Raw genomic sequence first — 22,061 nt, 5'->3', positions numbered from 1 at the left:
GCTGGAAGCTGTGGCAGCCAAAAACAGAGCTCAGGAGTCCTCCACTGTTTCCAGGGTCACCCCGCAGGCAGATCTAAGTGCCCTATGGGCTGGATCCGGCCCCTGGGCCTTGAGTTTGACACCCCTGATCTACAGTCACCAGGGAACGTACTTTATGCTCCATCAGCAAGAGAAACTGGTTCAACTGCAACGCAGGACAGTACCAATTCTGGAGCCTCCCAAAGTAAGACAAGTAAGTTCCATCTCTGCTGCAGGTATTCAGCTTTTTTATTTATAGAAATATAAAAGCGTACAGACAGACATTCTTGTTTTTGTTTCACATTAAAACAGAGTTAAGCATCTGTACATCGATTTGGAACTAAGCTAGTTTTTGAACACGAATAGTAATAGCAACTTAGCAGTTATCAGATGCCTAGGTTCAAAACTAAACAGAACTGGAGCTAGTTAGCACATGGATTGGATTTCTGCAAAGACTATAAAAGCCGAAGACTAGATTGGAAAGTAAAAACAAAAACAAAAACCCACCTCAGAAGCCAGAACAAGCCACTTCCCAAACTACACAGATTTAGCCATGATGTTACCAATAACTAATTTCAACAGATAGCTTCACTAAAAGCAGTCAACCTATGACATTGTTTGGAAGAAGAAACTAAAACTGAGTGACATACAAAATTGAAACATAAATATCTTCCTATTTAAAAAGAAGGCCATGTCTCCATCTTCTTTGTAAACATAATTGAGAAATTAGCAGAGCACAATAAGTTTTCAAATGGTTCATTTATTAATAAGTGTCAATTGGTTCACTTGTTCTTGCACAATACTTCTTTTGGGCCATAATATAATTGTCGCAGAAATGCCATTTTTTATTTACTGCTATTTACAGTTTTTCCACAGACTTAAAATAATCTGCTCATTAGTTTTAGCCTGGCTCATTCTTACTGATAAATAGGTCAAAATGTGCTGCCACATTAGAAAACAAGATTAAGCTTTCAAAGGAAACATTCCTAGTAATATTCACTTATACCCAATTTAAACATACAAGTCTCCATAGGAGGGGAAATGGCGGCTTCAGTTCAATATATCTTGCAATAAGCTACTGCCTGCACCTTACTAATTACATTTCTGTTGAATGCTAACGGTGTTCTGATGCACCTTGAAAAGAGTTGGGAAACAGTTGTTTTCAAGAATCCAAAGGGAAAGATTATGTGCAAAGTAAACAAGGTTTTGCACAATAAATCAACAAAAGCAACACAATTTTCATTTTCATAGTGCTTATATTGCATAGAAATATAGAAAAGGTTAATATCACTGAAATCTCACTCATATATTGTGGTCTTTAAGATTTTATGCAAGATCCTTAAAATTTCTACGGTTCGGGCATATTGCAATGATACCAAAGTCTTTAAAAAGGCTTCATTCCCTGTGTTTTGATTCTCTTAAGAACTGTATGCTCTAGGTTTCCAAGCAAATCACAAATTCCATGACACAGAATAATTTGTTTTTCTCAATGAGAAGGTACTTCAGCATGGTCTCACTATCAGCATCTGGCACTGTGAGAAATGAGGACAGAAAAGTTGAGCATAAACAATACTCTCAAGTCCACATCAGCATAGTGACTTTATTATTATTATTATTTTATTTAGTTAGTTTGTCACTCATGTACAAGATAACAGGAATAAGAATAATCATGAATAAGAACACACGAAATGGGTACAAATAAATGGGGACATTAGGACAAGGACATTAGGCACGCTGGTACACTTATGCATGCCCCTATTATGCCAGCTCCAGTATATATATAGTATAGAAAAGTGCTCAAAGGGGAAAACTACCTAGGCCTTGTAGTCAAGCAAACTAGAACACATCAAACCTAGACATTATTAGAAGGCTTTATATTATACACATTGAATGGACTATAAGGGATGACTTTCTAAATTCTCTGTTCTCCTCTCATACTATGAATCCATTGCATCAGACAATGTCTCAGGAGTACTGGGAAAACAAGGCTGGGATGCTCCTGGAATTTATTAAAGACAGAAGTTGACATAAACATAAGAAGTACACTTCTAGAGGCTACCTGTCTTGAAGACGCAATGATAGTTTGGGATTGGGACTAACAGGGGAATAACAGTAGAATCACTTCCTGCTCACAAGTATCTCAAGGACATGTAGTAGTTAATTGTGAGAAACAATATATATGATTAAGATGGATCTTGGTCTGATCCAGCAAGGCTATTTTTATGTTCTTAATGGTCTATGAGCTTTTTTTTAAAAAAAGCCAATGAAGCATCCAAAATTGCTTCAAGAAATGCTTGTAAAAAATGACTAATTTATTCCTACCATTTTTGAGCAAACATACTGCCTGTTCTTGCTAAGAATAGCAGAAGACAAAAGATTTGGATCAAGAAGTGTTGTGGTCTCCTGTTTGAGACACTGAGTGGACCCATTAATGCCTATGAATGAATGAATGAATGAATGAATGAATGAATGAATGAATGAATGAATGAATGATAAAAAGACGTTGAGACTCTAAGAAAGAGTGCAGAGAAGAGCAATAGGGATGATTAGGAGACTGGAAGTTAAAACATATAAAGAATGGTTGCAGGAATTGGGTATGTCTAGTGAAAAGAAGGACTAGGGGTGAAATGATAGCAGTGTTCCAATATCTCAGGGGTTGCCACAAAAAGAAGAGGGAGTTGGGGCTATTCTCCAAAGCACCTGAAGGCAGAACAAGAAGCAATGGATGGAAATGAATCAAGGAGAGAAGCAACCTAGAATTAAGGAGAAATGCCCTAATAATTAGAACAGTTAATCAGTGGAACAACTTGCCTTCAGAAGTTGTGGGTGCTCCATCATTGGAGGTTTTTAAGAAAAGATTGAACAATCACTTGTCTGAAATGGTATAGGGTTCCCTGATTGAACAGAGGGTTGGATTAGAAGATCTTCAAGGTCCCTTCCATTATTCTGTTATTCCATTATTTATTCATATACCTCTTTTGTGGGGAGGCTTGAAAGACAGAGTGACATAAGCAGCACTGCTGCGCAAACCCAACTCCTTTTCTTTATGTGTCACATGCATGCCCCAAAGGGACACAATTTGTGGCACAACACTGCTTTTCATTCTGATGAAAACAGTAACAGCTTGGAGCTACTCCTCATGTCTTCTGTGATCATTTCTTCCAATTCCTAAGAGACCATTCTTTTCACTTTTGTAGGAGTTGTAAAATAGTTGATCTGCAAAGCAGGAAGATGCTTTATTTTTACACATGTTGCCTAAAAATAATCCCAGTTGACTCACTGAAGAAGCGAAGTTAAAATAGTGAGCGCTTTGCCCATCACTGAGGGAACATTTTAAATCAAACCTCATCTGGGTTCAATACTTTGATCAGCCTGATTATTGTCCTGGCTTTTGTGTACAGGAAAGCCACAAAATATCTCAAAGCATTTCAGCTATGTGAAGAATGTGGAAATAGGAGAGATGGTTTTAATTACACCTATCCCTCCTTATTTAGTCAAAGAGTCCATTTACATTAATGGAGAAAAGATCTACACGCATCCATTCACTGTGAGAGTGTAGGAGAATATGCACGCTGGCACATAGGGCTAAGTAGTTGGACTGGGGTAAAAGAGGGGAAAACCATTTTGAGAGAGAATTTGTGCACATGGAAATGTTTTAAGTCTTTGTTGGACTCTGATACTTTAGACTGCAGGTGGAGAATCGAATGCTAAGCCAGCTTTCTCTCTCACATAAGCACACAGCATCAAAAACAACTGGATCACGTGACATTTATGTCTGTACCTTATTTAGATTCCACTTCTCTGTTCTCCAAATGATTCCCTCAATGACAGCCACATAAAAGATCTCAACAATATAGAATTAACACAAGAGAATTGGTTCATTTTAATATGCAAAAATCTATCAAGTCCAAATCTATTAATTCTGGGGGGAAAGATATGTGTAAGAGAGATGTGACAAATCCCACCCTTCCTTTACCCCCCCCCTTTTTTTTTCTTTCCACACAGATTTAAAAAAAAACCCTGTAAAACAAAATTGTGATGAGCCAGCTCTCTGCCAAAGCGTCCCGCTGGTTCTTCACATATTCATGCATCTTTGCAGCAGACACCCAAATAAAACAGGCTGTACTCACTTTGCCGATAAAGGGCTGAGAGTATGTTTAGTTTAGCTTCTCATAGGAAAGCTGTCATAGGAGAAAGAGGAGCTGCAGATGGACTGGACCAACGTCGGATGATGCCACCCTGGCATTAGAGGTGGAATGAAACACCATCAGAAAGGACTCTGGGACAGAAAAGGTTGAACAGCGAAAGATTAGAAATGGAGGTGATGGCTAAAAGAGCTAAAGACCCAAAATAGGGTGCTGAAGAATTAAGGGGGTTTGGAGCCAGGAATGTGCAGTTTGCTTGCCTGCTCTGATAAAGCTTGGCAGAAATTGCTTCTTATTGTCTTTTAAATGACTAAATGTGGGGAAACAAGTTGAGTATCTCTGTGGACTTGCCTCTTTCAATCAGATTCCACATACAGACCCATGGAAGATAAGTTTGTGATGTCAGGAGTGGAAGTAGAAGAATAGATGAACTGCAACATTCATTTTTCTTAGGAAAATTTATCTTGGACTTCTGGCAGCTACTAGTGCTGGATTTTCTATTATCTTTTTCCTAGGTCTGCCTTTCTTCTTCCCATGACCACTGCATGTGCTCTTTGCAGAAGGAAGGAAGGAAGGAAGGAAGGAAGGAAGGAAGGAAGGAAGGAAGGAAGGAAGGAAGGAAGGAAGGAAGGAAGGAAGGATGTTTTCAATTATTATTTTGAAAACTTCTGCAACACTTTTTTTCCTGTTAAACACCATATGTAATCAACTATGTATATTCTAGATGCCATTATCCTCCTTTGCTTTTTAAAATAGGCCTTGTTGCGCTCTGCAACTCCTACTATTCTTATGTTCCATTCTTATGCTTTGTTGAATGTTCCAGGAGATTCCAGGCTGACGTCCCTTCCAGTGCCCTCTTCTAACAGTCTATGGCAGTGTTTGAATATCTGAATGGCTCTGCAGTGTGTTATATTTCTATTGTTTTCTTGGGAGGGTGGGGAGATATTTCACACATTGCCCATTCTTTAATGCCCAGTGACGGAAAGCACAGGGCTGATTTCATTATGCAGTTTGTCACTTTGAATATGAAAGAGACACATACACACATGCTTGGGAACTCATAAATCTGTCTACCTACGTGACCATAATGCATTATGCTGGAATGATACATTGGCATATTATACTTCAACTGCTTACCGTGGTCAACATTCCTCCATAGATCTGTAACAATAAAAATCTGGTCTCTTAATGAACTAAAAGAATGTTTTTCACATATATCATATAGTACATCAATCATATATTTCCTGTCTCCCTCTCTCTCTCTCTCTCTCTCTCTCTCATCTATTTATCATCTAGAGAGAGAGAGAGAAACATTTAATAGCCATGTGGATTACAATAATAAGAGGAAAATATAAGTGGTTTTGCTAGAATCATATTTGTTCATTTGTTACTCATATCTCTTAGAAGGCTCCTAAACACAATCTGCCAAAGATGAACCACATGGAGCTTTTAATTAGTGAGCACAATAGATGGATTTGAGTGGGATGAAGATTTAAGTCTCTCCAGTCAAATAATGGTGTTCAAATGTCAGCTAGACTGGAGAAAAGGATTACCGGAGTCACAACCACTTCAGAATATTATGTCAAAACAAAGTGAAAAATGTTGAGCAATAGAAGATATTCTCCAGCAATTTCATCTTAGCAATTCACGGAGAATAACAATTTAATGGCTAGTTACTTTACTCTACAATATTCTAAGAAATTAAAGGTAAGATGTATTAACTGTGATAATGAAACCTCTCCATAAAACTAATAGTTGCACTGAAATTTAAAGGCCTTTGTAGTGACATTATTTTTACAGAACGTATTCAAACCAAATATGGATTCTTGCCTTTTTCAAGGGTAAGAGAGGGCTCAAAAGTTCTATATTGTGTGTGAGGAGCTGTAAAGGAAAGGCTACCACCAATGACATCACTACTTGGGTTCAGGCCTCCTTTTATTGCTACTGTTAGTGAAAGCAAGGGAGGAAATTGGGCCCTCTAAAAAACAAAGTGTGGTGGCCTTTGAAAACCCACAAACAAATTGTTAAGCGTGGTCGAGTGAAGAGGCAGGACGCTCCGCTAAACAACGGCTCTTTATTTGGTAAACCGGTACAAAGAAGTGCTGGCACTGTCCGGCAGCTCCCTCTTTTAAAGGGAGCTGTCTGACAGCTCAGCCACTGAGATCTCTGGAATTTCCCGCCTGTAATGTGAACCAATCAATTTAAATCACCAGACTTTTCCACCTGACAGGCGGACCAGAGGGAAACCTTCGCCCAAGGTTTCCTTCCCTATTGTCATATTCAACACAAACTGCAGTCTCCACCATGGACTCATACAGCACAGGATGATGAAGTTCTCTCAGAAACCATACATCAGAAGCCATGTATAAGGGCAGGCCACACCAAAGCTGCAAGATCTTCCTCTACTCCATTCTGAATACAGCCACCCGTGCTGTTTTCTAGAATAAAAGCATTTGCCATTATTGTATATACAACAACCAAGAAACATGAGCCTGAGATGCCAAATGTTTCCCAAAAGATTACGTGTTACATTGACAGATAGTTGGATTGCTGATGATTATAAATAAACTGGCAAAGAATAAAATAACTGCTTTGCATCTCCTGCTAACAATGCAAATACATTCTGAATTGAGTAGAAATCGTAGTAGAGCCACCAAGTAAGCTGTCCCATCTCAGAGCTCCGAAGAACATAAATGTATATAAAAATGTGGCCTGTTTCTACTGTGTTTTGCCTTCACATTGTACGTGCTGCCTGTTCACAGATACTCCTATCTACGTGAAGGTCACAGATCATCCTTAATCTGAAATGTGGTTTATTTTGTTTTGGGTTAGCTTCCTACATATATTCAGCATTTAGGCTTTTAAGACATCATGTACGGCTTAGCAATATTTACAAATCCAGCCACTAGGGCTATATCAACAAACATGGTTAAAATAACCATGATTTAGGCTTAAACATATAATGTGATCAGTGGGAAAGCATTACATTATTTCCCTTGGTTCTTTCACCCAAATAGCATGGCTAACAAACCACCCTCTGTGGTTTGTTTATAGAAGTATGCTTCTAGTTGGAGCTAATCTGAGAATGAAGCCATAAACACACTTAATTCAAGCCAAGAGTATAGTTTGTGGTTAGTTTCTCCTTCATCCTGCATTTGCTAAACAAGAAAACAAATAAACCACAGATGGGCTATTTGCTGCTTGAAGTTGGAAAGTATCCATGGCCGTGACTGGGCATGACTTCATTATCGCAGCTCTTATGGTTACATTGATATGCAAAGGTTTCCATTGAGTCAAATGGAAAATCTTATAGCAGACCACTTTAACTTTACATATTTTGATCAAAAACTTTATCCAACAAAATCTGAGAACTGAAGAAATATTGAATGCTTGTGGTATGGAGGCCCTGGGATACTTTGCAATTCCTCAGATATGAAGCAAATAAACTTTTAAACAGCATCTTAGCAAAAAAAATAGATCCAAAAGAAAAATAATGTTACTGTAGACAAAAATGCAATTTTGAAATATAAGTATTTCACTTATTTAATACAAGGAGGCTGTTTTCTGTTTCCTGATAATATTGACACATTGGATTTCTGTGGTTTTTCTCTTCTTTTATTAAATTTGTAAAAGCTACACTATGAATGACCTGAATGAATGAATATAGTAAACCAGTCAACAGTGCAATCCGATCACCATATTTTAAATTTTCTTAAGGTTCCAAATACATACCTTTCCCTTTTGAAGTAAATCCACTTTAATGAAACAGTAATTATCTGCCCCCTTACAAAAACCAAGACTGCTAGCTGTAATACTCATTTCTACATGCCTAATTGTAGGGTAGCCAGGTAAGTCATTGCTGATATAAAAGGCTGAGTTTTATGACCAAATATTAAAAGTACTCTATTTTAACTATTGTACTGGAAACCAATAAATTATTTGCATTCTAATAATTGAGGAAAATATATTTTAAATTATAGAGATAGCTTCATAAGCTAAGTATTCTAAACAATATTTGATTGTCCCAAAATTACTCAAGTAGTTTATTCATGAAAGTAATTCAACAGAGGTGAAGGAAACACAGATTAGTAATATCTTTAAATAGCAATTTCTCCTTTCTACCCAAAGAACTAGAAAAGGGGATGGAGGGAGACACATGCTCCAATCGAAGTTCAAAACTTTTTGTTGTGCTTGTTAATTGAATTGAATTGAAGATATGTGTGGAACATCATTCTTGCAGAAATAATAAGGTTGGCCCCACCCCTGACATTCTTTCAAAAAGCATGAAGATGTGGTTTTGCCAGCAGACCAGAGACCCCTGGGCACTATGGAGCCCACCAAGTGGTTGGTCTGATTGTTGTCGTCAAGGGTATCATTATGCTTTGTCAATCATGAAAGGCAGGGAAGGGCTTTTGACTATACAGGTAGTCCTCACTTTGTGACTTCTTGTTCAGCAACCATTCAAAGTTACAACAGTGCTCAACAAGAACACTTATGGCCGGTCCTTGAAGTTGTGGCTGTTGCAGTGTCCCCACAGTCACAGGATCATGACTGGGGCACTTGGCAACCGGCACATAGTTACAATGGTCACAGCTTCCCACAGTCACATCATCACCGCTTGTGATCTTCACTGCCAGCCTCCAATAAGTCAAGTTAATGAGGAAACCAGCCACTACCTGATGTTGTGCTTAATGACTGCACATGATTCCTTAACAACCACAACCTGAATTGTCATTGTTCACTGAAGATCGCATTTAATTTTGTTTTACAAGGTGCAATGACAATAATGTAAACTAACTAATTAACAGCAGATGCATTGTGGTTGTAGCATACAAATTTATCTTCCTTATATGCTATTTTGCAGAAAATAGCAAACAATAGTCACATAGTCACAACAATATAGGGTTTTTTCCTCCCACTAATCTGTAATCTTTTAAACTGTATATTTTCTCAGTGAATTACCTTATTTAACTGCCTGTGATGTTCCCATGTGTGCTTCCCCAACTGTCCATGAGTGGCCACAAGAAAAAGAATGGAGCCAGCTAATCTCTAAACTGTGACTATAAAATATCGCACATCTGGAATTTCACAGAAGAATTTGTTCATTCCTCCAGATGTTTGGAGCTAAAAAATATATTAATCTATGAAAAAGTTTTTGGACTAGCATCTTATATTACAATACTAGTTTAAGTGCTCAGGGAGAGATTTTGTCTTTGGTTTTTAATCATTTGTTCTTGTTTGTTCTGTGGGTTTTTTATAACCTCTGTGTTGTTCTAGATATAATATTTCAAGCTGTGGCAGTGGTTAGCATTGGATTCAGTAATCCAATGTTCAGATCATGATTCAACCTTGAGTTACTTTTGTTCCTTAAAATACTTTAGGATAATACACAAAGAGAAAGCTGTGGGTGTTGGGCTGGATTCCACACAAATTACATTAAAAAGCCAAACCTCTTAATACAAATTGAAATCAGTGTCAAATGAAATAAAAGACTGGATTTGGCTTTTTAAAAATACCTTGGTTGGCCTGAAGAGCTCTTATGATAGGTAATCCTTGAGCTAGGATCACAATTGGCACAAGGATTTTGACTAAGTAAATTGGTGGTTAAATGAGTTGAGCTTAATACCAAGACCTTTTTTTGCCACAGTTGTTAAGTGAAACATTGCAGTTATTAAGTGAAACATAAAACTGTTAAGTAAATCCAGCCTCCCCCCCGCCCCATTGACTTTGCTTGACAAAAGCCAGATGGGAAGGTCACACAGGGCAAGTGACAGTCTAAATGTTTTTGGTGCTGTTTTAACTTCAAATAATCATTAAACTAATGGCTATAAATTGAGGAAGACCTGTATTAAACTAGTACAGAGATAGCTAACCTTTTCCGAACCGAGTGCCCAAAACCTGCGTGTACGTGTGTGAATGCGTGTGGATGCGCCCGAACCCCCAAAAGGCAATGCACACACACCCCTAGCATATGCCCTGCCCCGTCAAGCATGCATGCCCTCCTCACACCCCTGCACATGCGCACAGCCTCCCATGCACCCCACCCCCGTGCATGCATGCATGCCCCCCGCATGTGCCCTGCACTTCCTGCATGTGCACACAGTCGCAGCCCCACACATGTGGTGCACATGCGCTGCAGAGACCTGATAACCAGCTGGCCAGTGGGAAGCATGCACGCATGCACGGTGGAACTGAATTGGGATGACGGCTCATGTGCCCACAGAAAGGACACTGTGTGCCAACTGTGGCACACATGCCATAGGATCGCCATCACAGGACTAGTACAAATAAGTTAAGCAAAGTTGTGAACGTACAAGAATGCCTCTGCAGTTCTTAAATAGCAAATTTCTCCATTGCACTGGCAAGTAATGTAATGAGAAATTACCTGGTAAGTAACAAAGTGTTTGCTTAAGGCAAACAAACGTGGATATACACAAGCACTTCCATATCAGGTTGTGTTAAGTTTGAATGTTTCTCATAAAACAGGCAAAAATCCCCACATATTATTTTAAACCCTGTCTTAAAATGAAACAATAATCAAATACTGACCATCAAAGAATTTCTACTCTAGAGGCAAGATAGTGCACTTCTGCGTAATATTTTTATCCCTTTCAAAATATTGTATGTCTTCCGCAGCTGCTTGATAGCTCAGCAGGTCAAGCAAATATGTCAAAGGCAAATAAGAAGAAAAAAAACAACTGGAAAAGGTATTTAAAATTTTGGGACTGGGTCCATACAATGGAAGCTCAACATATGGGTGCCTGTGGAATCACTAATTTGCATAAAATTCCACTATAGTTTACATTGTGATTCTTTATGATTATCCATTGTGGTTTCATTCAAACTCAAAACAAAACAGTAAGACACCCGGTCCCACCACAACCCAAGCTACAGCTTTCCCTGGAGTTAGAAAAGATTCAGCATGAAATTTAGTGTTTGATGGGACCAGAGGTGGGTTTCACTTAGTTTTACCACTGGTTCGCCGCACACTGAAAATGTGAGCGCGCACCCGCGCATGCTCGCTTTGCTCACATGTGTGCCTTTCACGCATGCGCAGCCTTCAGCATGAATGGCTTGCATGCATGCACACGGCTTAGAAAACGTGGCTAAATAGGACAGCATAGCGCCTAGGTGGGCCTACCAATTCACCTGAACCGGTCCGAACCGGCTGAGTACCACCACTGAATGGGACATAGGAATGGAATGATATCCCTACAACTGGAGAGAAGTTCTGAGAAAAATCTAGCCAGTTTGATTTAGTGGTTAAGTCACCAGGCTAGAAACTAGGAGACAGTGAGTCCCACCTCACTGTAGGTATGAGAGCCAGTTGGATGACTTTTGGCCAGTTACTGTCTCTCAGTCCAACCTCCCACACAGGGTTGTTGTTATGGTGAAAACAGGAGGCAGAATTTATAAAAAATAAAGGAGGGGATATAAATAAATTAAATCACTCAAGGGAAATTATCAAACGTTTTGATTTGATGGACAATATAAGGCTGTTGACGTACGGAGGTAGAAAAATGACAATTTAAAAGAATAGACCTACTTTTCTGAAAGACACAGATCCTTTTCAAGAATACACGTGATTCAGATTTCAAGAACATTAGCTACTAAGTTTTCTAAAGGAGAGATATTACCAAAGACTTTTTCGGAATATAATCCTGTGAATTTATTTCTTTTAGATGGAGACTAAATGAAATGTTGTCTATGGAGATTCTCAGTCATCCAGGTCATGGTTGTCCCAAAAGTGCTTTTTTCAAGAGGCAACTGGACTTTCTGGTTTTTCTTTGAAGACATTTCACTTCTCATCCAAGAAGCTTCTTCAGCTCAGACTGGTTGGTGGGGAATGGAAGGATTTATACTCCTTGCAGCCAGTTGGTCATTTACATTCTTTTAGAGAGACGTTAAGGCCACCTGGAGATTTATCTGTGTCGTCAGGGTCACCTAAGTGGTGCAAATGAGTGTGGAGCCTTCTTGGAACTGTTGACTACAGCAAAGTCCTTTCAACAAATGAATTATGCAAAACAAAAAACAATGAGTTTGCAAATAAACCAATGGCGTGACATGCATATTATGAAAAGAAAACAATAAGAAAAAATTGAAGTTACAGATAGTGTATTAATAGACAATGCAGCCTTACACTGAGCGTTTCATCAATATTATTCCAACCTGAATAAAGGAAATGACATCTCTCTTGGGAAAGTAGATGAATATTTAAAGGAACAAATTTTACCAAGGATTATAGAGGAAATGAGACAGATTATGAATGGACCTATATCAATAAGGGAAGATTGTGGGGCTATATAAAAGATTAAGCAAGGCAAGGTACCTGGACCAAATGAATTGTCAGGTTTTTATTATAAATGTTTTGGGGATGAGCTTTTACAACTTCTCAAAACATAACAAAGATGCTAGAGAGTTGGAAAGAGACCAATTTAGCAGCAATACCTAAACACAGAAAAAAATTGTTTTTAACTATGGATGATTCTAATTGATAGATTGAAAATAATTTTGCAAGAATTTATTCATGAGGATCAAAGTGGGGTTTTAATCTAAAAGTTAAAGGATAACATTAGAAATCTGTTGGATGTTTTGAAATATTTGGGGTAACATAATGAAAAATAAGCCGCATTGATTTTTTATTTTATTTTTTTTGACAAATTGAACTGAGCTTTCTTCTTCAAAGTTATGGAAGATACAAATTTTGGAAAACTTTATAACATTTGTAAGGTCGATCTATACTTTCCAAAAATCACAAATAATTGTTAATGAAAATCTAACAAAATCCTTTGAGATTTAAAAAAGGGAACTACACGGGGATGCCCACTGCTTCTGTTGTTGTTCTTCTTCTTCTTGAAATACTGAATAAAGATAGAACAGTGATGGTGAACCTTTTTCGCCTCGGGTGCCAAAAGCACGCGCGTGCATGCTATTGCGGGGGCTTGTGTGCCCACCCCCATAATTTAATTCCACCCCTTATCGTGCCCCCCTGTGCATGCACATGTGACACCACTACCCCACTGCCCCACACATGTGCGCATGGCTTTTTTGGAGCCTGGGGAGGGCAAAAATGATCTTCCCCTCCCGGAGGTCCTCCGGAGACCAGAAACAACCCATTTTCCGATTTCCAATGGGCCCAGTAGGTCCATTTTTCACCCTCCCCAGGCTCCAGAGACTTTCTATGAGCCTGGGGAGGGAGAAAAATGGCCCAACAAGCAAACCAGAAGTTGGGAAACGGACTTCCAGTTTGGCCGTTGGGTCATTTTTCTCCCTCCGGAGGGTGAAAAACAGCCTGCCAGGTTCCGTTCAGGCAAAGTAAACAAATAAGCAGGTAGTTCATGGTAAATGCAATCTTTGTAAGCCTATTCTGGTACTTTCAACAAACACACAGTGCAAAACACGAGTGAATTAAAGTCAAGCCTGTAATTCCGTACTTCCCTCCACCTTTTAAACCCTCCTGTGTCTCGCCCTCCTGTGGCCCGTCCTCTCCCATGCATGTGCAATACATCCAAGATACTCCGATGATGTGACAGACCATGCTGGTTTACATTGCCACGCCTGTGCTGGTGCCATTCTGTATGAAAGTCACTGCAGGATCCAAAAGGTCCTTCAAGCTCTTGGCGCAGCAGGGAAACAAGTGTGGTGTTCAGATTTCTGAAAGACCCCTAATAGACAGCAGCAATCCATGTCATGAAACATCCCAGTCACGAATCTCCCCACCAATGGAATGGCAGCCCCGGGCAGCTGAGAGCGCTGGGGCTGACATAGCCCAACGAGCAAACTGGAAGTCCATTCCCAAACTTCCGGTTTGTGCATTGGGTGGTTTTTCGCCCTCCAGAGGGTTTAGGAAGCTTCTCTGTAGCCTCCAAAGGGCGAAAAATGCCCCAAAATAAGCTGGCTAGTGCGCGCATGTGCGCTGGAGCTGACAGGACATCATCTTGCATGCCCTCAGAAATGGCTCCGAGTGCTATAGGTTCACCATCACGGAGATAGAAGATAAGGTAAGAGGATTGCAGGAGTAAAGTTTTAAAAAGAACCATAATGGATTTTGCAGATGACTTGGTATTGGTCTGGAAGATCTTTTGAAGAGAATTGAAAAATTAATCAGCAAATTAAAATAATTTAATACATTATCAAATTGCAAGATTAATAAACAGAAGATGAAGATGTTAGCAAAAATAATAGAAGATCAAACAGAACTGATAAATTAAATGGATTTTAAGATTGAGAAGAAAATGAAATATCTGGGCACTGTGACAAATATGAACTGTATGTTATTTCAAAATAACTATGTTAAGAATATGAAATGAAGTTTAAAAAGACGGGTTAAGAAGAGAGTTTGTCCTTGCTGGGGAGAATTTCTGTGATGAAAATGAATGCCTTGCCTAGAATGATATTTTTGTTTCAGACTGATGCACCATTTAAATACTGTAGTGACCAAAGGATAAATGTAAATTTGTGAGGCATGGAAAAAAACAGGAGTTAAATATTGTTATTACGAGATAAAAAGGAAAGAGGAAGATTGGGTTTACCTGATTTCAAATTGTATTTTGCAACTTACTGTTTGGTTTGGATGAAAATTTGCCAAACCCCAGGAAGAGGCAGTCACCCCCCTCTGTGCCCAAATTATGATCATGGGACCGTGGCAATGCTGCAATTGTCATAAGTCTGAGGACTGTTCATAAGTCAGTTATTTTTTGTAATTTCAAACTTTGTCACTAAACAAATGGTTATATGTTAAGGCAACACCCCCCAACGTTTTGGGCACCAGGGACTAGTTCCATGGAGAGAGATTTTTCCACGGACTGGAGGGGATGTGGCTTCATGTGCTGCCTGCATCGCACTGATGGGCTTTGCTTGTTTGTACAGCCGGTTTCTGGAATGTTGGTCCATGGACCGGGGATTTGGGACCTCTGAGTTAAAGGTTGCCCATAACTCAAGAAATAAACCCACATGAAATAATTAGGCACATGGTCAAAAATATCTAGAAGAAATGTAAAGAAAATGTTAGCTCATACATTTCATGGCAGTTACTACCATGTTTCCCCATAAATAAGACAGGATCTTATTTTCTTGTGACCCTGAAATAAGGCGCTTGGCCTTATTTTTGGGGAGGTCTTATTATTTTTGAGGTGCAGGAGGTGGCGAGCGTGATCACCTCATGGCTGCTGCTGTATTGCAATATTTTCGGGGAGGGCTTATTTTAGCGCATGCGCTTAAAAGCCCGATTGGGCTTATTATCCGGGGAGGTCTTATTTTCAGGGAAACAGGGTACCTATTTAATATCAGAAAGCTAATCATGTACAAAGAAATAGCACATGTCATCAGAATGTAGAGGAAGGCCTTGGGTAACATGATTTGTGAAAAACTACTAAGGTACTAAACAAATATATTAAATGGAAAATAGGCCCATATAATATAACTACTATAATATATTCATTACCATTTGTGCTGCTCTGCACCTTGTTCACTGGCACTGGAATTATTTGGAAATTAAATTATCTCTCCTCCCTCCACAGTAGCACAAGCTTGCCGAAGTACCAGGTTGAAGAAGAATGGCTTAAATACTGTTCTCTTATGTAAGCAGGTAATTGTATATGTGGAGTGTTGTGGTGACACCAAGAACTAGCAAAGAACCTAAAAGCTATATACAAGTAAACTTTTATATAAAAAAAATCTAACACTTGGTTTGTAGATACACATATACCTCACAACATCATTCAACAGTTGATCATTCTCAAAACAAACATCTGAGCTGTTCTCCAATTTTGCAGCGTGGGAACAAAAATATTCCCACAATTATCCATTTACACTGAAAATGTATCACCTTTAGAAATGCAGTATTTGGAAAAAAATTGCAGCATAATGAATAGCTATACCACTAGTCAAATTGGATGGTTTCAAAAAGTATTTCTTGGTGAGCATCTCTACGGAACATGCATGTTAGATTATCAAATGCACAGTCAATTTGTAAGGTTAAGCATAGGAGGAGAAAAGAGGAAGTATGTGAAGTAAAGTATAAGTAGAAGTGCACATAATATGAACCTAGTAGTTGAGATGGAATACTCTGGAATGTTTATTAGTTTTCTCTGAAGTAACCATGACAGTCCACAAAAAAATCTAGTTTCACTTTCTTTCCTTCCACAAAAAAAACAAAACACAAACTGTTAACCAAGGAGGGAGGTTTTCTGGTTGCTGATTCTAGGAACCTCCCAGCTTGATTATCAACAAATGAGAGGCATGATCTGTCTTAACAAGTAGAATGGGCATCTTATGGCTCTCCAGATGTTGCTGAACAAATCCGAAAATTAAAGAGTCTAATCAATGTGGAGTATTACATCCGAAATTAGGAATTCTTTCAAAACATTCAGAAGAAAAACGTATGTGGTCTGTTTTTAGGGAGATGGTGTGTAATACATTGGAAAGAAAACCGTTTTCTTACTCAATATAATCTGTGTAATCTACTGTCACAGGATGTGGTTACAGAAGACAGTGCTAGTGGTTTCAGGAAAGAATAGACACATTAAGAGGCCTCAAACTGTTGAGCAGGAGCCAAGATATTCAATCAAAAGTGGCTGTCACTAATAGGAGGTTTTGCGCAGAAGCAATGTTTCTTAAATGCTTCCTTCCTCCCTTTCCCCTCCCCCCCCCACTATAGTCTAACATGTGCATAACCATGGGAGCAAATCTTTGGAGACAGTGCTGGAACAGACTTCCTGCAACTTAGTAATACTCGAGATGAGAAGCATCCATACAGTAGCACTTCAACAAAAGAGCTGCCCCGATTAGATGATCTGTCATTGTAGAGATGACATCATGCCAATCAATTACTCCATAAAGTCAAAAATGCCAATGCTTTATATAAGAGTTTCTCCTTTTAAAATGTTTAGTGTCATTCATTAGGAGAAGAAGGAAACAAGGGTTATGTCATCTGACCCTGGAACAACCACTTCTACTGCAGGAAACCTACCATTGCAGGCATTTTCCAACAACACAGAAAACCACAGAAAAGGTCACCACTTTAAGCAATAGAAAATTTTATAACTGAACATGGGCCTTTGTGGCTTTGCAAGCATTGAAGTACAGTTGCCACTGGCCATTACACCGCAAAGTCATAAGTTGAAGTCCACTTTCAGCCACAGAAGCTGACTGGGTGAATGGGACAACCTGTTCAACCTGTTTCAGAGAGTTGCTGTTGTGGGGACAAAGGAAAAGTACAAAATAAATCTAACACAGAAATAAATAATTGAGTTTTTCTGGATTCCAGTTCATTCTTCTGATATTGTTATTGTTGCATTTGCTGTATTGTATCAACCAAACTCATAAATTTGGTTGAAGGGTTAGCCCAAAGCCACTCACTAAACATCATCTGTATCCCTATTCAGTCCCTTGATAACTCAGTTACATCTTGCGATCTTTGTTTTTTGTGCTTTATTGTAGTTTGATTGATTGTCATAAGCTGCCTAGAGTCATTGAGAGTCAGCCGGCACACAAGTTAATAAATTATTATTACATACACAACATTGTGAATTCACAACCGCTCGTTCTTTACTTGGTGTTGACCTTCATATGCATTGAGTTCTTCCTCCAAACCTGGCTGTAATGTACCAGTGTAGTATATTTGCACATCCAAGCAACATGGCCTTTTGTAATTGACAGATGAAAATGTTATCAATGCACAGATTTTCTAAGTGCTGTCCAAGATTTTTTAGCATGACACCCAGTATGCCGATAATCACCGGGACCCCTAGGGATGGTTTATGCCATAATCTTTCAATTTCACTTTTCAGATTTTGATACTTCATGATCTTTTCCAATTCTACAATTCCCCTGGTATTGCCACATCAATTATCACTTTCTTTTGAACCATAGTTAAAATCTGGGATGTTATATTTCAAGACTTTATCAGTTTGTATTCAGAAATCCTGCACTATTTTAACCTGCTCATTTTTCACTACTCTGTTTCCCTGAAAATAAGACCTCCCCGGATAATAAGTCCAATCGGGCTTTTGAGCATATGTGCTAAAATAAGCCCTCTCCTGAAAATAAGCCCTCCCTGAAAATATTGCAACACAGCAGCAGCCATGAGATGACCACATTCGCCATCTCCTACATCTCAAAAATAATAAGACCTCCCCGAAAATAAGGCCAAGCTTTTATTTTGGGGACTCAAAAGAAATAAGGCCCTGTCTTATTTTCAGAGAAACACGGTACTTTTTCAACTCTATGTTCCCACCAACTTCTTATTATTGGCACGATAATTTGTACTGTTCAGTTACAGTTAATATGTTGTTGATAGTCAGTTTGTATGGGCTTTTTGCACAAACAGAATAATAATCTACTGTTTCTTTGGCTTCCTTGCACAATCTGAACTTTGAATGATTTCATTTTTGAATTCTGGCCTTGATGCATTAGTTCGAATAACTTATTCTTGAGGAACCAAAATCAAGCCTTCAGTTTCTTTTTTAATGTTCCAGTTATAAGCCATTGCCTAGTTTTATTACTCTTGATCTTTTATTGACCATGCAATGTGTTTCTTTGCCAGCATTTTCTTGTTTTTATTCCATTATTTCAATATTATTGTTTTATTTCCTTATTTTTTTAGTTATTATTAGTACATTTTACCTTGCATTAATGCTCCTTCTTGACTTTGCATAATTAGCCAGTGCATGCTTTTCTTTTTCAACAATTTGCTTCACATGAAGTAAACCTCTGTCTCCATTTCTGCAATGTAGGTGGAATCTATCAATATCACTGGAGATGAAATACATAATGAATAGTTATCAGTTTTCTTGTTTTTTCAGTCTGTCCAAACTTCCCAGTTTAGCTTGTGTCCAGTTAATAATTCCAGCACAGCATCATATCATATGTATGACCAAACTATTGAGGGCTTTGATAGTCTTTCCACTATTTAATTTTGTCTCTAGCAATCTTATCAGTCTAAATATATTCTTTACCAAACACATTTTTAACTTGCTTGATGTTATCCAGCTGTAAAAATGTCTAGATAATTATGGGCTTCATCTTGATGGCTCCTGATGATTTTCATCATATGGCATTTAAATCCCATTACTGTTTGCTATTTTACCCTGCCTTATTGTTATTGTAGCATATTTCTCTAGGGCATACAGAATCTACTGTACATTTGTGCTGTGGTAAAGATTCTTACAGTTTTTGTCTGGATTTTGATTTCGGACTTCCCATAAAGCTTCAGATGAATCTTGTAAAGGAAATTTGTGATTTTATTAGCCCATTTTGCTATTTGATAGCCAAGATTTATTTTCTTCAAAATCACTGAAAGGAAGATCATGGCAATGAGAAATAATAAAGGTGATAATGATTATTTTCAAAGTATTTTATCAATTTAGCATATTGTTTTTTTTGAGTCTCCAATAGATCTTTCAAAAACTAGATTTTTTCCTTTTCAGAATTTCTACCTGTTTCCTTGAAAATAAGACCTCCCCGGATAATAAGCCCAATCAGGCTTTTGAGCACATGCGCTAAAAACGTGCTCCCCTGAAGATAAGCCCCCCCCAAATATTGTAACACAGTAGCAGCTATGAGGTGACCACGCTCGCCGCCTCCTGCATCTCAAAATTAATAAGACCTCCCTGAAAATAAAGCCAAGTGCTTATTTCAGAGGTCAAAGAAAATAAGAATCTGTCTTATTTTCAGGGAAACATGGTATTGCTATTCATAATTTGGTAGAATCACTTCTGGTTTGAGTGAAATAGATGATATTGTTTAAATTGGATTATTTGTGCCTCACACCACTACATTTCCCCAGCTAATGCCATTATTTATTGCTTTATGATTTCTAAAAATTCTTTTTTTCTGGTGCTAAGCGAATATTCCTAATTTTTGCTCCTTCATGCTTTTTAAATTACTTCCATCTGATCTTAATGTATCTTGACCTCATGTCTGATCTTCCACTTTGGGAATGAATAAGATTTTGCTTTTAGTTTTCTAATTTCAATACCCATTTCTTTATAATTTCTTTATAATCGCCTCTGCTGTACTCTAGGCAAGCTGATGGGTCTGTTGGATATATGTTATTTTAATCATTGAAAGCACATTATTCACATCCTTCATTACAGGTGTCAGGCCTTTGGGGGCATTACTTTCAATGCTGGTAGTCTTTGCCTGCTGGTAATTTTGCATATGCCATAATCTTCTCTTTTAATTCTTCTTTAAGGGGGTTCAGTTCATAGGTTGCTTCAATGTAGGCCTGTACTGATTCTGTTGTTATGATTTCTTTTAAGTTATCATCTGTGTAGTTCATATCAGTTGTTTTCTTTACAGTTCCAATTATTGTTATCTGAAATTTTTCTATTATTCTACTACTTGGGGTCTTTCATTTTCAGAGTTTTTCCTGAATCTCTTCCAGAATATTTTATTTTTGGAAATGGGTCTCCTCTGATCTGCAAATCATTTTTCAGTGATATTTGAGTTTGGATAAATTCTTTTCCACTGATCCAACTTTTACTTTACATAGCCCTGCTTTGTTAGTTGAAGTGTATAATAGCAGATCATTGTTATAATTATTTGGAGGGCTACAAATTCCTCTTCCTGTTATCAGCCAACTTTCCTCAGATTGTTTCTTCCTTCAGTTGCAGCTCAATGCATTTGATCAGATTTTGGCTAAGGAAAGAGAACCAGTTTGCTGCAGTTGTTAAGACATCAGGCTAGAAACCAGGAGAATGTGACTTCTAGTTCTACCTTAGGCACAAACCAGCAGAGTGACCTTGGGCCAGGCATCTCTCATAGCCCTAGGAAGAAAGCAATGGCAAACCACTTCTGAAATCTTGCCAAGAAAACTGCAGGGACTAGTCTAGGCTAATCACCAGAAGTCAAAAACTGACTTGAAGGCACCAAAAATTTAATATAAAAAAAAAAAGCCGAGGAAGGCTGGATATTGGGGGTGGGGGGGACAGACTATTTAATGAGTTATTTGCAGACAGGTTTTCTAATGGCGATGGAAATTATAAATCACTACTTCTGTCGAAAGTTACATTGGACGGTATAATACAAAGTTAACAAAAGTGTTTTATCTCGCTTGATTACTTGAGGGACCACCTGTCTCCCATAACATCTGCCTGACCAATTTGATCCTGCAGGGTTGACATGTCACACACTTTCTTTCAATTAAACAAGACCATCTCTCAGGGCTCTGGAAGTGCACTTTCTCTGTTGTAACACCTTCCTCTGGCTCCCTTGATATCTTGGATGGCCCCACTTCATTGTTGTTTAGAAGAGCCTGCGAAGACCACATTCTTCACCCAGGCCTTTGGCATGGGAGAGGGAGACCCCTTAATTCATCCTGAGGGCTGTCTTTTATTTTGATCTTTTATTGGTTTAATTTTAATTGGTTTGAGGTACCCAGAGTCACTGAGAGTCAGAAGACATACAGGTTTAATAGATTATTATTGTTCATTAGAACTAACATTAAATTGATACGCTATAGTGGTAAAGCTGCTGCTGGCCTAGAGACCAGCATCTCTGAATTTCATGTTTCCATTTGGCATGAAAACTGACTGGGTGCATTTGGGCTACTGCCTCTCTCTCAGCACAACTTACCTCATGGGGTTGCTCTTGCAGAGAAAATAAGAGGCAGGATCCTTATGCATGCTGCTTTGAATTGTGCAGGATAAAAGTTATAAGTTGTTAATTTAACAATAACAAAAAAAATCTTATTTTTGTGAGAACTTTCATATCCAAATATATTTTATTCTTTACACTGTTTCCATCTTCCCTTAAAATATTAACAGAATCCACAATGATTCTGAGAATCAGTGTTTCTGCTGATTGCTTGACAATCAAGCTGAAACTAAGTCAATCAACTAAAATTAGCAAACTTCCTCAAACTCCCAAGTTACCCAGACCTGATCCACATACCAA

The sequence above is a fragment of the Thamnophis elegans genome, chromosome 1 (assembly GCF_009769535.1).
Source record: "Thamnophis elegans isolate rThaEle1 chromosome 1, rThaEle1.pri, whole genome shotgun sequence".
Taxonomy (NCBI): domain Eukaryota; kingdom Metazoa; phylum Chordata; class Lepidosauria; order Squamata; family Colubridae; genus Thamnophis; species Thamnophis elegans.
Note: the sequence above shows the minus strand (reverse complement) of the source record.